This window comes from Triplophysa rosa, linkage group LG18 (genome assembly GCF_024868665.1).
Source record: "Triplophysa rosa linkage group LG18, Trosa_1v2, whole genome shotgun sequence".
NCBI classification, from domain to species: Eukaryota; Metazoa; Chordata; class Actinopteri; order Cypriniformes; family Nemacheilidae; genus Triplophysa; species Triplophysa rosa.
The window spans coordinates 12,137,479-12,153,269 of NC_079907.1; the positions used below are offsets into that span (position 1 = coordinate 12,137,479).

General features: G+C 38.5%; 1 protein-coding gene across 2 annotated transcripts in view; it reads right to left on the reverse strand.

Annotated features, from left to right (window-relative positions):
• Positions 1-15,791, reverse strand: part of ca10a (carbonic anhydrase Xa) — a 167,737-nt gene that overhangs the window by 66,795 nt on the left and 85,151 nt on the right. The gene's annotated exons all lie outside the window — the stretch shown is intronic.

Here is a 15,791-nt window from a genome sequence, read left to right on the forward strand (position 1 = left end):
CCATTTAAAAAATATTTTTTACAAATTCTAGACAAAGGGCTACTGGGAGGATGCTAAATAATAATACAATTTTGATTTGTTTTTTTTTGCCACAGCTTAAAGGGATACTACCCCCAAAAATGAAAATTCTGTCATCATTTACTCACCTTCGAGTTGTTCCAAATCTGTATACATTACTGGTAACACTTCAGTATAGGGGGCAATTCTCACTATTAACTAGTTGTTATTAGCATGCCGAAGCCAATTAGTACATATGGGGATGATTAGGAGGCCATGATGTATAGAGGCGAATGGGCGAATTTGGCCAGGGTTACACCCCTACTCTTATTCAAAGGATCCTGGGAGTTTTAATGACCACAGAGAGTCAGGACCTCGGTTTAACGTCTCATCCGAAGGACGGTGCTTATTGACAGTATAATGTCCCCGTCACTATACTTGGGGAATAAGCACTCCCTGCTGGGCTCACTAACACCTCTTCCAGCAGCAACCTAGTTTTCCCAGCAAGTCTCCCATCCAGGTACTGACCAGGCTCAGCCCTGCTTAGCTCCAGTGGGAAACCAATCTTGGGCTACAGGGTGAACAACATCAAATTAATATTTATTAATATACTAATAGCGAGAATTGCCTCCTATACTGAAGTGTGATGAAATTTCTTTGTTCTGATGAACACAGAGAAAGATATTTGGAAGAACGCTTATAACCAAACAGATCTTGCCCCCCCTTGACTCACATAGTAAGAAAAATTACTCTATCATTTTATTTTTGTTCTGTTGAAAAAGAAAAAAGTCATTTTGAAGAATGTAGGACAGCAAACAGTTCTGGGGGACTTTTGACTACTATTGTATTTTTTCCTACTATGGAAGTCAATGGAGGGCAAAATCTGTCTGGTTATAAGCATTCTTCCAAATATCTTTCTCTGTGTTCATCAGAACAATATGAATTTATACAGATTTGGAACAACTTAAAGGTGAGAAAATGATGATGGAATTTTCATTTTTGGGTGAAGTATCCCTTTAACTAATTTTTCATTCTCCCATAGTTTTTAATAATATTCTAAAATGAGGACGAAAATGTACAAGAAAAAAATAAAGAATGAGCTACCCCAAAACTTAAATATATATACATACAGTCAAAGCGACATATGTATACTGTATGTATATGTACAGGGAGGGATACAGATATTTTTATAGTAAACAAAATGTGCACAAAAAATAAAAACTTGCGGAAATTTAAGTGTACATTGACTACAATTTGACCTATAATTAATGTTTGTTTATATTATTATAACTTCTCTCTTGGTAATATTTTGTAGTCATTTTCCTGGACCTTGTAGCTTTATGCATGTGTTGTCATTTTTTGTGAAGCCTCCTTAAATTCTTCTCAAAATTGAGCTTTAGTTTACACTCCAAGTACATAAATGCAACTTTTTTAATACAACCAAAATAATATATTTTTATAAAAGACCTCTGTAACAACGTTCAATGTAGGGAAGGAAGGAGGCGGGAACCGGCGAACATTTAACAAACTTTAATCAAAATAAATAAACAATAATCCAGCAAATAAAAGGTCGGCAGCCACCTCACGGTCGACTGCCGGCCACCCGAACATGAACAAACTCTACTTAACTTCCGGGCCCGGGTCCTCTCTCTCGATGGTCCGGTCGCTCGTCCTCTTATGCTCCCGAGCTCCCCCGGTGAGGCATGCGGGGACCGGCGGTCGCACAGCTGACACTCATTGCCACTTATGCCGCCGGCCCCGCCTTACCCGCCCCACGGCTCTCAACCCGCCTTCCTCGCTACATACCCCCTTCACCCCTCACAGGCGGGGCAGCACCGAGCCTGTGCTTACCAGTCACTGGGGCCCTCATGCACATGCACGGACGAGGCGAGAGAACAGAGCCGGGAGCATCCTGAGCGACCGGGACGAGAGAGTGGAGAGAGGACAAAAAAAAAAAAAGTGGTCCGGTTCCCTGACACGCTGCCGCTCGGTCCTCAGCCCAGCCGAGGCTCCTCCTCACGGCGCTAGGTTGTGGTGCTGGACGTCCGGCGGACGGCCCGATCCTCCGGCCCCGCCTTACCCTCCCCACGGCTCTCGCCCCGCCTTCCTCGCTACAACCTCAATTTCTCAAACTTTTACATCAATTTTGGCCAATACTGTCTATATCTACAATGCGGAAGAATGCAAAAAACAGCAATAGTATTGAGGATTGAACCAAGTCGCGATTCCCAATGAACAATGTCTCTAACAATTACCCCAAAGATGCCAATTAGCGAGCGAGAGACATAGAAAGACAGTCAAAAGTGAGAGAGATAGACAATTGTTAAATAGAGAAAAGAGAATGCTACAGAGAGAAGTGGGATGAGACAAACATTACTAAGAGGAGAAAAAGAGAAAGACAGGCAGAGTAAAGAGGCATTTGCTGTCAATTTCTCAGTACAATCGATTCCTGACAGAGAGGCTTGTGGCAAGAAAGGGAATTAATAACCCTCAGCGGAGTCCAAACAGTGCTGGCTCACTGACTCCAGAGAGCTTTCTTCTGACCCTACACAAGGAGATTAGTGAGCTGTGACTAGCATTCCCTGATCCTGAATCAGTTTAAGCACATAGATAATCCAAAGTCTGATTTGAGTCTCCCAACAATGCACAGGGGCCCTGTTTGTTTGGGCTCCCGGGCTTCGGTTGCCATCATCTGGGACGTTTAGACAATAAACCGGAATTTAAAGACAACACTAAAAAGCATTCCTGACACGTTTTATGCTTTATGTAACATGACATTTTCCCTGTCTATGTGGACTTGTGAGAAAAATTTGAGTAATGCGTCATATACTGATGATATAAAACCAGACACTCAAGTTGTTACAAACCTGTATAAATTTCTTTGTTCTGTTAAACACAAAGAAAGATATTTGAAAGAATGTTAGCAACTGAGATTTATGGGGCACCATTGACAATCATAGTACAAAAAAATATTGTATATTTGTTGTTCTGTTGAACACAAAAGAAAACATTTTGAAGAATTGAGGAAAACAAACCATTCTGGCACTTGTGACAGGCATTTTAACCATTTTCAGTTGCTTACATTCTTCCAAATATCTTTCTTTGTGCTCAACGGAACAAAGAAATGTATACAGGTTTGGAACATGAGGTTGAGTAATTCATCAATATAACTTCTATCAAAAGCCAATGAAAACTTTTGAAAAACCGAAACATTTTATTATTTGTTTAAATAAATAACTGAGTATTGGAACAAGAAAAACTGCAGCAAAAGTCAAAATGCAAAGACACATGGGAGACTTAAAGATGAAATGCACCAGATTTCCTTACATTTTTCAGAAGCATATGGGCAAAACCCATCTACTGTTTTCTGCTCTTTGTCAGATCTGAAAAACTACTCAGATATTTCAGAGCAGGCAGCCATATGGAGCGAGAGACCGGGGATAAATGGAGCTCGGTCTTAAGTTTGTTTGATGTAACATGATTTGGCAGGCTGAGATGCTGCTTTATGAAGACTGCTGAAACATCCAGCGACTCTCTAAGCCATTTGGGCTCCACCTTTTACGTCTGTACAGCTAAAGAACAGCTGAAATGAAATCTTAAAGTATCTACACGACAGCATGATTTAGACTTTTCATTCATTTTGGGGATACTGTCACGCCGGATGCGAGTAATATACACTAACAATGAAAAAACACAATATTTGGGGTTCCTCAGAATGTCACGCTAGTGCAGCACCTTTGAAAATATGCCGCAAATATCCGATTGTGTATTCAGGGAACTTCAATATATCTTAAGATTTTCCTTTTGATGGAGGTACTGTTGACAGTCTTTAGTTCTTGCAGAAATGTATTTCATTTCTTTTTCTTTTTTTTACAGTGTACAGGGTTTTAAACCTAGCATAAAAAAACCTTGTACTAGAAATAACAAGTGATGTATCCTTCAGACATGTGTTGATCGACCCCACAGTCTGTTTCTTATTTAAAAAAACCTACTGAAATCCACATAAAGGGAAAGCCATTCATTATTTAAAACCGAACGCCGGCTATAATCGTTCCTAAATTCCCATCTAAACCCAAGTATGAACGTTTGCAACGGCACGAAAATCCTACAACGCAAACGGATGTCTGATTGCTCTTAACCTTGACCCACAAATATTAAATTCTTGATGGCCGATGGTCCACGACTGAGTCAGTTTCATTGCTTTGTTGTAGAAATGTACTTCCTCCGGCTAAATGAGTCACATTCACTGGCACGACAAAATAATTACCGTATTCAACGTTGCCGCAGGAGCGGCTGCTGATAAAGAGTGTAGAACCTTCCCGAATTGTTCAAGATGTCAAATATGGCAGGTTCAGCAGGAACTGCGCTGCGTCGCACGTACGGTAGATTAGATTAATAGCAATATATCAGAATGAAGAGGCGTTATGATGTGAAGTGGCATCACACATGCACACATTCTCTTTATAAGGTACACGCTTCACATAGAACATGAAATCTCCAGTGTCTGAAGACAGCAGAGCATGCCAGGAGTTTATTTATGTGAGATTTCTCCTCTACAGAGCGTCATCAGAGAAAAATCTTACACCACCGGAGAGCTTTGCATGCAGGAGGTGTTTGAATGGGACTGAATATACCATTTTTTGAAATTCTGGTCATGAATTCTGCTCCAGTGTTTTTGAGGGACGATATATAATAAACGAGCATGTGACAGAAATGACAGAATGTAGTGAAGTGCATCTGCAAATGCCAGGATTCTGGAAGCTTCCCAATGTAAAAATGGGGAGCAGAGAGAGAGAGAGAGAGAGAGAGGGAGGGAGCGACATAATGAGATCGAGAAGAGCAAGGTGGAACGAGAAAGGAGAGAGGTGAAAAAAAGAGAAACAGACCGAGAAAAAGAGAGCGAGAGAGAGGATCTTGGTCATGCAGGAAAATGAGGAAGTGCCTCCAAACAGCAGAAACGTTGGGGAAGAATAAATGTCACTGTTGCAAAAAGACTGAAGTCATATTAATCTCTTGGATAGCCTTCAAGCCCACCGCACATTAGAGGAAATAGCTTCCCCGCATTCCTCTGAGAATCTTTTGTAAAGCCAAGGCCCGATGCAATAAAGAGTGATTGAACATCGCTCGAGAAAGCACCCATGGAAGAGCTGGTTTACATTTTAATTATATCAAACAATAAAGCGGGAGAAAATCGGTAGAAGCAGGTAAAGACCGCAATTTACTGCGAGGCAGAACCATTTACCTCATCAGAACGCAATGACTTTTTATTGATGTTAAGAGCGCTGCTTTGGAGAAGTGCATTGTATAATTATGCGACGTCAATCTCAGCTGGACCACACCATGGTATTTGATGTAATTGAAATTATGGAAATTGTCAAACGCCGTTTTATATTCCGTTTTTTCTGCCGAAGCTCTGAGGCTATTTCCTGAGAACATTTATTTTTTATTTTGTTTCAAATTATAACATTTCTTTTTATACATGTTATGTCTTTCATAAATTTTGGTCTTTATTTGTTCATTTTATTTTATGGCCCATAGGCGCCATTCGCTAAGTACCTGTGATATATGGAAAGGGCACACAAGATTCATCTGTCAACCTGACGTGTTGGACAACACTAACAATTTAGCACAGAGCAAAAGTGAAAATAATTGCAGTTCTCCTCTCAGGTCTAGATGCCGTATAAATCTTATAATCTCCTCTGAAGTGCAGGGGAAATAGATAGGCTGAGCTTGACCAATGCAACTTCCTTCCAAGGATTTTTAATAAGTATGACAAATGAAGAGGTATACACATTGAGAAATGCAGGGCTGAGGAAAGCGAGGACATCAAATCCTTAGGTATGAAACAAAAAATACTGTAAAACTTGACAAACGTTTCCTCCAGTTCTACATTCTTCATTACATTTTATGCTGACGCAAAAAGGCCCTAAGCGATTTAATTATTTTGACAGATGTGAGGTTAAAAGTCGAGAATCAGGTTGAGATGAAATAATAAAGTGTGACTCGCCTCATCCCAGTTGTTCCAAAAACAATCTGTTCGAGTTGGAATATCATTACACAACACTCTGATTGATTGACGGATTGACTGCTGGTGGGAGTCTTGTACGCCCTCTGCCCTTGCATATCTCAAAGACTTTCGAGTCTGACACATTAGCGATACATCTTTTTCGTGATGCTAAACGGCAGCATCCAAACATCAGCGAAAGGTGTACAGAAAACTCTTCAGGGGTCTGCGGTCTTTCAGCCCCGTTTCCATCCCCACGGTGCAAAACATCCCCATTGGTGAGACTCTAACCCCCCAGAGGTAGTGGCGTCAGGCTTCGTTCTGACACAAGGCTAACCGCAGCAGGCACCGACAGACAAAGGTCACGGTGGATATACAATACCGACTCCCCTCGCTGCATCTCATAGCGGGACACGACATCCGCTGTAATATTCATTAGGGATACGGGGCTTCATGCAGTTGTGGTGTCATATAAAATATACAGATTAAATCTTCCTTGTCAGTTTACTTAAATCTCTGACAGCTGAGGTAAAACAATCCACTGGTGGAGTGTTCGATGAGATCTGACAAAAACTCTTGACGGGAAGTTAAGCGAAACAAATATCCAATGATGAAATGTGATTGGTGAGATAGAAAAACAGATGCTCGGTTGTAGCAGAATAGCACCTTATGAGCAAAGTAAGCACTGTGAATATGTGCATAATATATTAGATGGGATTGTCATTTAGTGTTGGATCAGTAGATATGCGGATGTTAAGCATGCACAGAAATTAGTTATTTCCCTAGTAAATAACAATGAAAAATTACAGTTTTAACAAGATTTTTAAAGATTCATAAAAAATGCTTTATGTTGTTAAGTACTGTATATAAATATCAATGCTGCCCCTCTTTCAGTATTTCCGTCAATGGCGAGAAAGCATCTCACAAATGATGGAAAATTCCTTCAATACAGCAAAGGGAGTTTCAGATGTGTTCTCATTGGCTGTGATTTTGCAGCATGACACACGTGATGTCACGACTGGTTAGGACACAGTGTCAGGAAGAAGAGAATGGATATGAAAAGCTTATTTGTAACAGTTATGTAGACGGAGATTGTGTCAGCAGAAACATACCGCACTGAGGAACCGAGGGCCGTTCCGTTGTTCCTCTGTGTACACCTGGTGTTAGACGTAGTAATGGACTCATTTACCTCAGCTGTCAGTGTGTACAAAATAACTGCCCTTCTTTGGATCCCCTGTGGTTCCCAACCTAACAGATAGCATTGTGTTTGTCTTGCAATAAGCCTTTTGGAGTTGCATCCAAACAACTGCGGCACATGATGAATGTCCAGGTTTTTGCCACCTGGAGTTTTTCTCACTCTGTTGCAGTGTCACGTTTCCGCAAGTTTCATAAAAATAATGGTGTAATAGAATGGGAAATACTTCTTCTTCTTAATATTATATCTCTGACTTCCAATTACAAAGCGTGTCCTTTTTCAACACTGAACGTGACATGCATATCTAAACAAGATGGCCCAGCTATGCTGTTGTTTTCAGCACAGGTAGAGTTTGTTTTGCAGTTCTACGATTACCAGCAGACATTTCCACACCTGTCTCTGTAAATTTTTAAAAACGATTTTCTGTCACTTTGCTAATACGAAATAATCCTTAAAAATATCAAGTGAAGGGGCACTTGTCACAAGCGGGCATTGGTAAGGCAATGCAAAGACATTTGAGGTAATCTGCCATAATTTGAAAGCGTCCTTTACTTATGTTTTTATACATAAAAGGCAGCAAAAGCGTTTGGTAACACGTTTTGTCAGCTTCTCTGAAACCTTTAAAGGGCTTGACTGCACATCACCGAATTCAGAACACAAAACAGAGGACAGCAGCCCAATTGTTAAGTTGACGGGAGGGGACTGCGTGGCCGGCGAGTCTTCAGTTGCAAGAGGACCCGTTTGATGAGTTGATAGCGCTGTGCATAGCAAGTGAAGCGTAAAGGGCAGAGTATGCCATCTCAAGTCAGGTTAGCGCTAACATCCCTGTAATCTTCTGCCCGGTGCACCCAGACTCCGCACCTGGCACATGGCAGTAAAACATAAGTTACGACCTAAATGATACTATATTTTTTTGTCCCAAATGACATACTATACACTATGCACTTAAACGATGCACTATGCACTCAACCATGTAGTGTATATATTTTAGAAGGGTAGTATCGTCCCAAATAGAATACTAAACGGTTTTATACTAACCGGACGTATATTGGTTTGCCAGACGAGCGCAAATGATGTCAATCGCACAGCACAATGCGTGTGAATAAAAATCTATTTGTACATTGTACATTTAATGTAGTTTTCATCTGTCTGCCCAACATAACTTAAATATCACTCTGCAGGAGAGTTTTGCTCGAGCAGCGTCTGATAGCCCCGCCTCCCTTCCGCTAGGCAAGCGAAACTGTGACCGTTGAGTGCGTGAAGTGTCCACAGTTCCACGCTTCATATTTTTGGTTGAAAAAGTGCATCATCCGGGTACTTAAAGTGCACTTCTTTTTTGAGAATTTTCAATATGAACACTCTACTCATACTATTTATACTAGAAAATGGCATAGAATAGTGTATAGGTGCACGATTTGGGACGCACCTTATATACTGTGCACACGATATGCATATACATCAAAAGAGTAGTCGGTTTTTTTAACAAAGAAGCATTCACTGTTTTCCATTTACGGATGCACATTTTTCTATACAGTATAAGCATTACCAACTACCATCATTAATAAAAACTGGATAAAAGTTACAAAGCATTGTCGAATTGTAAAATTATCCGTCTCATTAATGAAATGCATCTGCATAAAGACGCACAACAGGTTATAAATAACTGGTATATAAACAGCCCATATAGTTGCACAACTGTTCCCTAGGCAACAGTGCTTTAATGCCTTATGCATTTCAGACCATAATTTTTCCCCATAAACTTTCTACTTCTCATTAATTGACCTCTTATAAAGATCCTATAAGATGTGCTATTGCACGATGGTTGATCTGAATTACTGTGGTCTTAAACTCCCAGCAGTTTATTCCCAAGACCTGTCAAAACGTCGATCAGCACAGCTGCATTTAATGCGCAAAGCAGACTGGTGCAAAGTTAACTGCATTTCGGTTAAAAAATAATTTATTCATCATTTAGAAGCCACTTTCAATCCGACAGGGCTAACCACAGGTGCATAGTTCATACCTGGAGCAACCTGGGGTTAAATGCCTCGCTCACCAGGAGAAGAGGTCAAGCAGAAGTCAGCAGTTCTCTTGATATTTCTTAAGGATATCTCAGCCCTCCTGGGATTTCAACTACTGACCTTTGGATTACCAAACCAAAGCTTTAACCGCTACAATACCATCGCCCAAAAGACCTGCAACAGAGCGGTCGACATAAAGGAGATTTAAAGAACCCAGCAGAAAAGCGTTTGAGATGGAGCACTGCTACTTGAGGTTATATAAGTTCTGTGTGCAATAGAATCACTAGATCTGTCATTAGTATTGGTGTATCATAATATTACACTTCATGTGAAGATATCAGGAAAGGCTCTGTGCTTTAGATATATTAGTTTGAGATGAGATTATTAACAGAAAACCGAATCACGGCGATACCTGACAGACAGTGGAATATGAAGCCTATGGGGAACACTTAACCGCCTGTTCACCCAGCAGTGTTTCCTTCAGAGAAGCAGGTGATTTTCTTCCTTTAGATCTACGTTCTGTTTGAGGCGTGAGGTGCGGACTTCTAAAACTAAACAGCAAAGCAATTTCTTTTGTTATCCAGAATAAATTGTGCTCAAGTTCCATTTGACGTTTCTATGGTTTCTGGGTTAAAGAAAAACTTCACTCAAAAGTAAAAAAATTGTCATTATTTGATCACGGTACACGTTTCTAAATGTGCTTTTGTTAGTTAGTTATTTTTAGTTTTTTATTATTTAATTTTATATTCCTTTTACAAATTATAGTACCGGCCATTAATACCACCTACTAGGCATAAACTTGTATTCATTTTAAAGGTCCAGTTTGTGAAATTTTGCAAATTACAACCAACAGCTCACTCCTCCCTTTCAAAGCACTATGGAGGCTGACACAGGACATTTTCGCTTATTTGCCGAAGGAGATACTGTATTTACGAAACGCTCTGTAGAGCAGTTTGTCCATTTAGGGCTACTGTAGAAACAACATGGTAAATTCCATGTAAGGGGACCAGCGGTGTATGTAGATAGAAATAGCTCATTCTAAGGTAATAAAACATAACGCATCATTATGTAAGGTCTTTATACACCTCCAGTTATGTATATTAAATTGCATTTCTGTCAATAGATCGTCCTTCATATTACACATTGCACCTTTTTTCAAAAAGACAGTGTGCTAAAGCTATGCATTTTATGAGCATGTACATTTCTTGGGAATCAAACCAATGACCTTAGCATTTCAAGCACAAAGGCTTAAGCTCCAGCTTTCTAAATGCCAACGAAGACTGACAAGGAAAAATGTACATTTAAAGCGACCGTTCACCTAAAAATAATATTGCTGTCATCCTTTATTCACCCTCATGTTGTTCAAAACCTACAGTATATTAGACTGTTAGATGTCTCAGTGGTTTTGTGTCAATGGGAGACCGTGTTGTTTAGTTACCAACATTCTTCAAAATATCTCCTTTGTGTTCTGCAGAATAAAGAAAATCGTACTTATTCAAAGAAAGGTTTGGAATGACATGAGGGTGTGTAAATGATAAAAAAAAAAATGTTGGGGGCAAACCATCTCTTTAATTAGCATTTTTTTTTGAAAATATTGCAATATTATTTATAATGTTAAGTACTAAATTTATCAATATGATGTACTGTACATCTCATCATTAAACAGTAATACATAATGTACTGTAAAATCATACGACATTTTGTCTTTGCCCTGTTCCTTGAAGGAAGGCACAGCCCCTCCGTCAGCTCTCTTAAAACATTCATTAGATAACTTGTGACACATTGTTTAACAAAAGTCCTAAAGTTCACCTAAAGCAGAGACAATATTCCATTCGAATGGATCTTTACAGTGTGCGCTCCATGATAACGATGAGGAAGGCATAATAATCATTCCATGTGGAACAAGAGGGAGATGATTTATATTCCTCTCTTCATCCATTTGCATTTTATTAAGTAACCGCCTGCCTGTAATGGCCAGACAGAAATTAAGGTACCAAAGATAAGAACTTTAGGTTAAGCATCATTACACCGAGAGAGATGAATTCTTTGATGAAGACGACAGGAGAGAAATCCATTGAGCGCACCTTCATCAAGGTCTGCATTGATCTTTTGGCACAGAGGAACAGGGGATATGCATAAAAGTCTCACATGGTTATGGAACCTGGGAGCGGAGCCGTTTCATCAAACACATGAGTTAGAAGTTTACCTAAACATGTCATGGCAAGCCCGGCTTCAATGCAAGGTCACGCATCTCAACTTCTTTTATTTTGACTCTTTAAGGCTGCCTGAAAGGTGTCTACTAATTGTTTTTGGAAGATAATGCCCTCTTGATAGTTCTCGAGATCAATACGGCTCACCCACCCCACGCCAAAATATACGAGCGGCGTAGAGGGTAGAGAGTATGAAAGTTTGGCAAAAACCATTAAAACAGGCTCTCCAGGCCTTAATGGCTGGATTTCGTATCCAAATCTCTGTCAGTGGACCACCTCTCTATTCTGCCTTATATCAGACCAAGCATTGTGGCTGAATCGATAATTTAACAATTGCTTTGAAGTTTCTATTTTTTGTACAGGGAATGTATATTATGTTTTAATACTTGTCTTTTTCCTCCAAGTGCAAACATTGCTCATAGGCAACAGAATGAATTTAAACAAAAGTTGTAGAGTGCTTTGATGATTTTAAACGTACTGTCGGATCACACAAAGGATGAACGCGCAACTGGCAAGTTAAGAGGCTACTGCAGACATTGATATATCGCTTGCGTGACTGTTGCGTGACAGGCGTAGTGACAGGCATAGAAACTGCAGAGAGAGAAGAAAAGTTGGAGAATCACTGATATGACTATATTTCAACGTAAGGATATTTCATAACGGATAAAAGGCTCCTCTTCCGTTACGGCTCTTCTTGGATGCTTCGTTCTTAAACATTAAGGTAAGAGAGATGGGCATCTGAAATAGAATTTTAAGAGCCTCGGCAAGACATTTCAATCCTTTTTCAGAGCCAACTTTGTAAATGGGGGGGGGGATGCAGCAATATTGAAAGCTGGAGCGCGTTTGCTAGCAATGAGAGAGGGGAAGTGAATATGGGAGAGGAATGAAATGAATAACCTTGATTTGACTAAAATACAGCCAATGCCATCCTAAAGAACCTCATTGAAACGTTTCATATTTACTTTTAATTAAAAGTGAATGACCGTATACATAAAGGACAGTGACAACTGTGCACTGTCTCCTGAAACTCATTAAAATAAATCATTTTAATTCCCTCCTTGATCATTTTTGCCCCTTGGTCTGCCAGTATGACACCAAAATAGTAAAAAATCAGATGTCTGCTTGTGAATAACCTGCCAGTTCAAGGGGTAATCATAATATCTTCTCAAACACACAGGAAATGCCTCAAATAAAAAACGACACAAAAACAAACAAATTATTACATAATTATATGAAAATGAATGATGAAAAAAACATTATTTTGAAAGTGATATAAGTACGGCATAATGTACGTTAAGATGGTTGTTATCGCTGAGTAAACACTGACAGGGTGATCAAGAACCTACAAGAAGCACTTGATTATTATATAGTCCATTAACCTAAATATAAATATATTTTAGTAAATATAAAAATGGCTATGAAATAAATACAGTACTGTATTGCAATATTTTATTAGCTAATTTGTAACAAATGCAGACCTTCAGCGAGGAAGACAGTTTTCTTTTGGTTTTAAAGGGATACTCCAAACCAAAATGAAAATTCTGTCATGAATTACTACCATGGTAATGGTAGTCACAGTTCCCCTAAAACAACAATTTTTCCTACTGTGGTAGTCAATGATGTCCCACATGTCAGTTGCTAACATTTTTCCAAATATAAGAACAAAATAATGTACAGATTTGGAACAACTCGAGGGGGAGTAAATGAAGACAGGATTTTTGGGTGAAGTATCCCTTTAAGGCAAGACTCAAAGTACAAACAACACGAACATGCAATTTGCTTTGTTCATTAGTAAAAATAACTTATAATCTCATGTTATTAATTAGGTATATTTAACATATTTGTAATATTGAACTGCACTGGTCAAGAGGACTTGCAGTTCCCAGAAGACTCTGTGTTATTAGTTTTGAGTAGGGCTGTCAAACGATTAATCGCGATTAATCGCATCCAGAATAAAAGTTTGTGTTTACATAATATATGTCTGTGTACTGTGCATATTACCTTTGTGTTTATAGACACATAAACATACATGCATATATTTAAGAAATATATAAAATATAAAAATGAATAAATGTTTATATGTAATTTAAATTGGTAAATATAAATAGTTCACCTAAAAATTTAAATATATATATATATAAATTTATGTGTGTTTTTGTATTTTTAAATACAAAATGAATATGCACAATACACGGACACATATTATGTAAACACAAACTTTTATCTGGATGCGATTAATCGCAATTAATCATTTGACAGCCCTAGTTTTGAGCGGTTCTTATGGGGGAATAACATACCTTACAATGTCACAACTAGCCAATTAAAACCAGGTATTCTAGCGTGTATTCAGTAATTTAACAATATTTAACAATTCAATGACATAAATAAGTTATACATCAGTATATTCACATTCCTGTAATTCAGCCCAACATCTCGGTTAGCAGTAGCAGTTATCTCAGTTTGATTCATTGACGAAAAGTAGCAGTGCGGTCATTTCAAAACATGGTATAAACTATGAATAAATTGCACACTACATAAAACTAGAATTATTTTGAAGTAGTTTTTGATTTCCCCTATATGTGTAGTTTAAGCTGGCCCTTAATTTTTGTTTTACTGTTGAAGTGGTCCGCCACTTGAAAAAGATTAATAATTTCCTTCTTGGATGAACATACTTCGGCTTTTGTTACACTCCAATAGAAATAATGCATATTTGTAAGATTCTCATGAATAAAATTGAAAGTGCCACCTTGCAGAAAAGCAGATCATAGAGATGCAGGCTTAATCTTCCATTGAGCCAAAAAGAAGAAATATAACTTCATTATATAACATCAAACTGTTTGGATGTCTACACTTCCTAATCTAAAAGTCTATATATTCTAAATCATTAACATACATCTATAAACAAATAATGCACATTAAAACTAATAATAGTATATACTGTACTGTACAAGGAGAATTCATCTTCTCTTTACATTTAAGGCCTTTACACGTTCTTAACCAATCAGCCTTCCTGACAGCTGTCCAGAGGGTTGTGGCTCAGGTGTCAATCACGAGAGAGTAGAGATGCTGCTTAAATATTCTTCAGCAAGCTAATATTCAGAGTAGAGACATTTCACACCTAGTTCTGTTTTCCCTTGATATCCTTATCGTGTACTTTTGCTCCTGTGATTGGTTTATAATTGACTGTGTGTTTGGTAATACGGTCACAAAAGTGACCATAACCTCAGCAAACCTACAGCCGCATCATTTATATTTTCATTACAAGCGACTGCAGGTGAAGATTGCGCATTAAGGGATCGATAACACTTTGCTTTAAGCCACTAGCCGCACAGCATTGCTACTGGTTATATATGCTCAGCCGCCGCAGAGGAAATATTATGCGATTAAGCAATAGAAAACATGAAGATCTGCAGTACATATGATGCCTGCTGTTTTAACCTAAACAGTCCAAACCAATCCAAACCTCCAAAAACTGGTTTTATTTTTATGAGGCTTCGAAATCAATGCAGCAGATTTCGACACTAACATGAATATGTTGAAAAAAAAACATGAATTAAAAAACATTAAAAATGATTACACGGTCAATTTTCGCATCAAATGTTCGCACTAAAACTGCAGTACTATATGTTCTGCATTTGTGTAAACATTAATAAATATGTTTTGTGTGTGCTCGGTGATGTATTAAATAGTAATGTGTTCTAAATGTCTCATTAGCATATTTTTGTACATTTTAATTCTTAATATGCAGTTCTGATGAACCACTAACAACCCAGGGTGTACATATCATTTGCGGCATGTGATTTTTCATTTAAAATATTGGCTCGACATTATAAAACACTGCTAATTTATTTCACGGAGAGCCCTGAAGCTCAGCTGGTACTATGGGAAGCAACCAAACCCAATACACCCCTGCTCCATTGTTTGCTCATTTTGGCATGAGCTTCGCAAAACCATACATCTCGTAAAATTACACACGTATAATTATCGCAGTATGTATTCACATAACGCACGCATGGTTCTAATATACAGTCATTACCGAAGCAAATACATTTAGCTGTTCTTACCCAACACATTAGAAGCAGAACCCGGTTGCTATGCAAATAACTGGTTTACTTCCCCAATCTGTTATTACTTTAAACTGCAATACACTGTATGCCACTGGCTTTTGGAGACAACACAATGAACCGTCTTGCTATATTATATAATAAGACATTTCACAGGTTTGAAAAACAAGCTCATGTTAAGCAAACAGATCAAAGCAATCTAAATAAAAATCTAATGAAAGTTAATGGGGTCTCTTCAGATGCAAAGATTTAGAAATGCGCAGTAACCGTTCTGATCCAAAACTGAGGTGATTCGTCCATTTT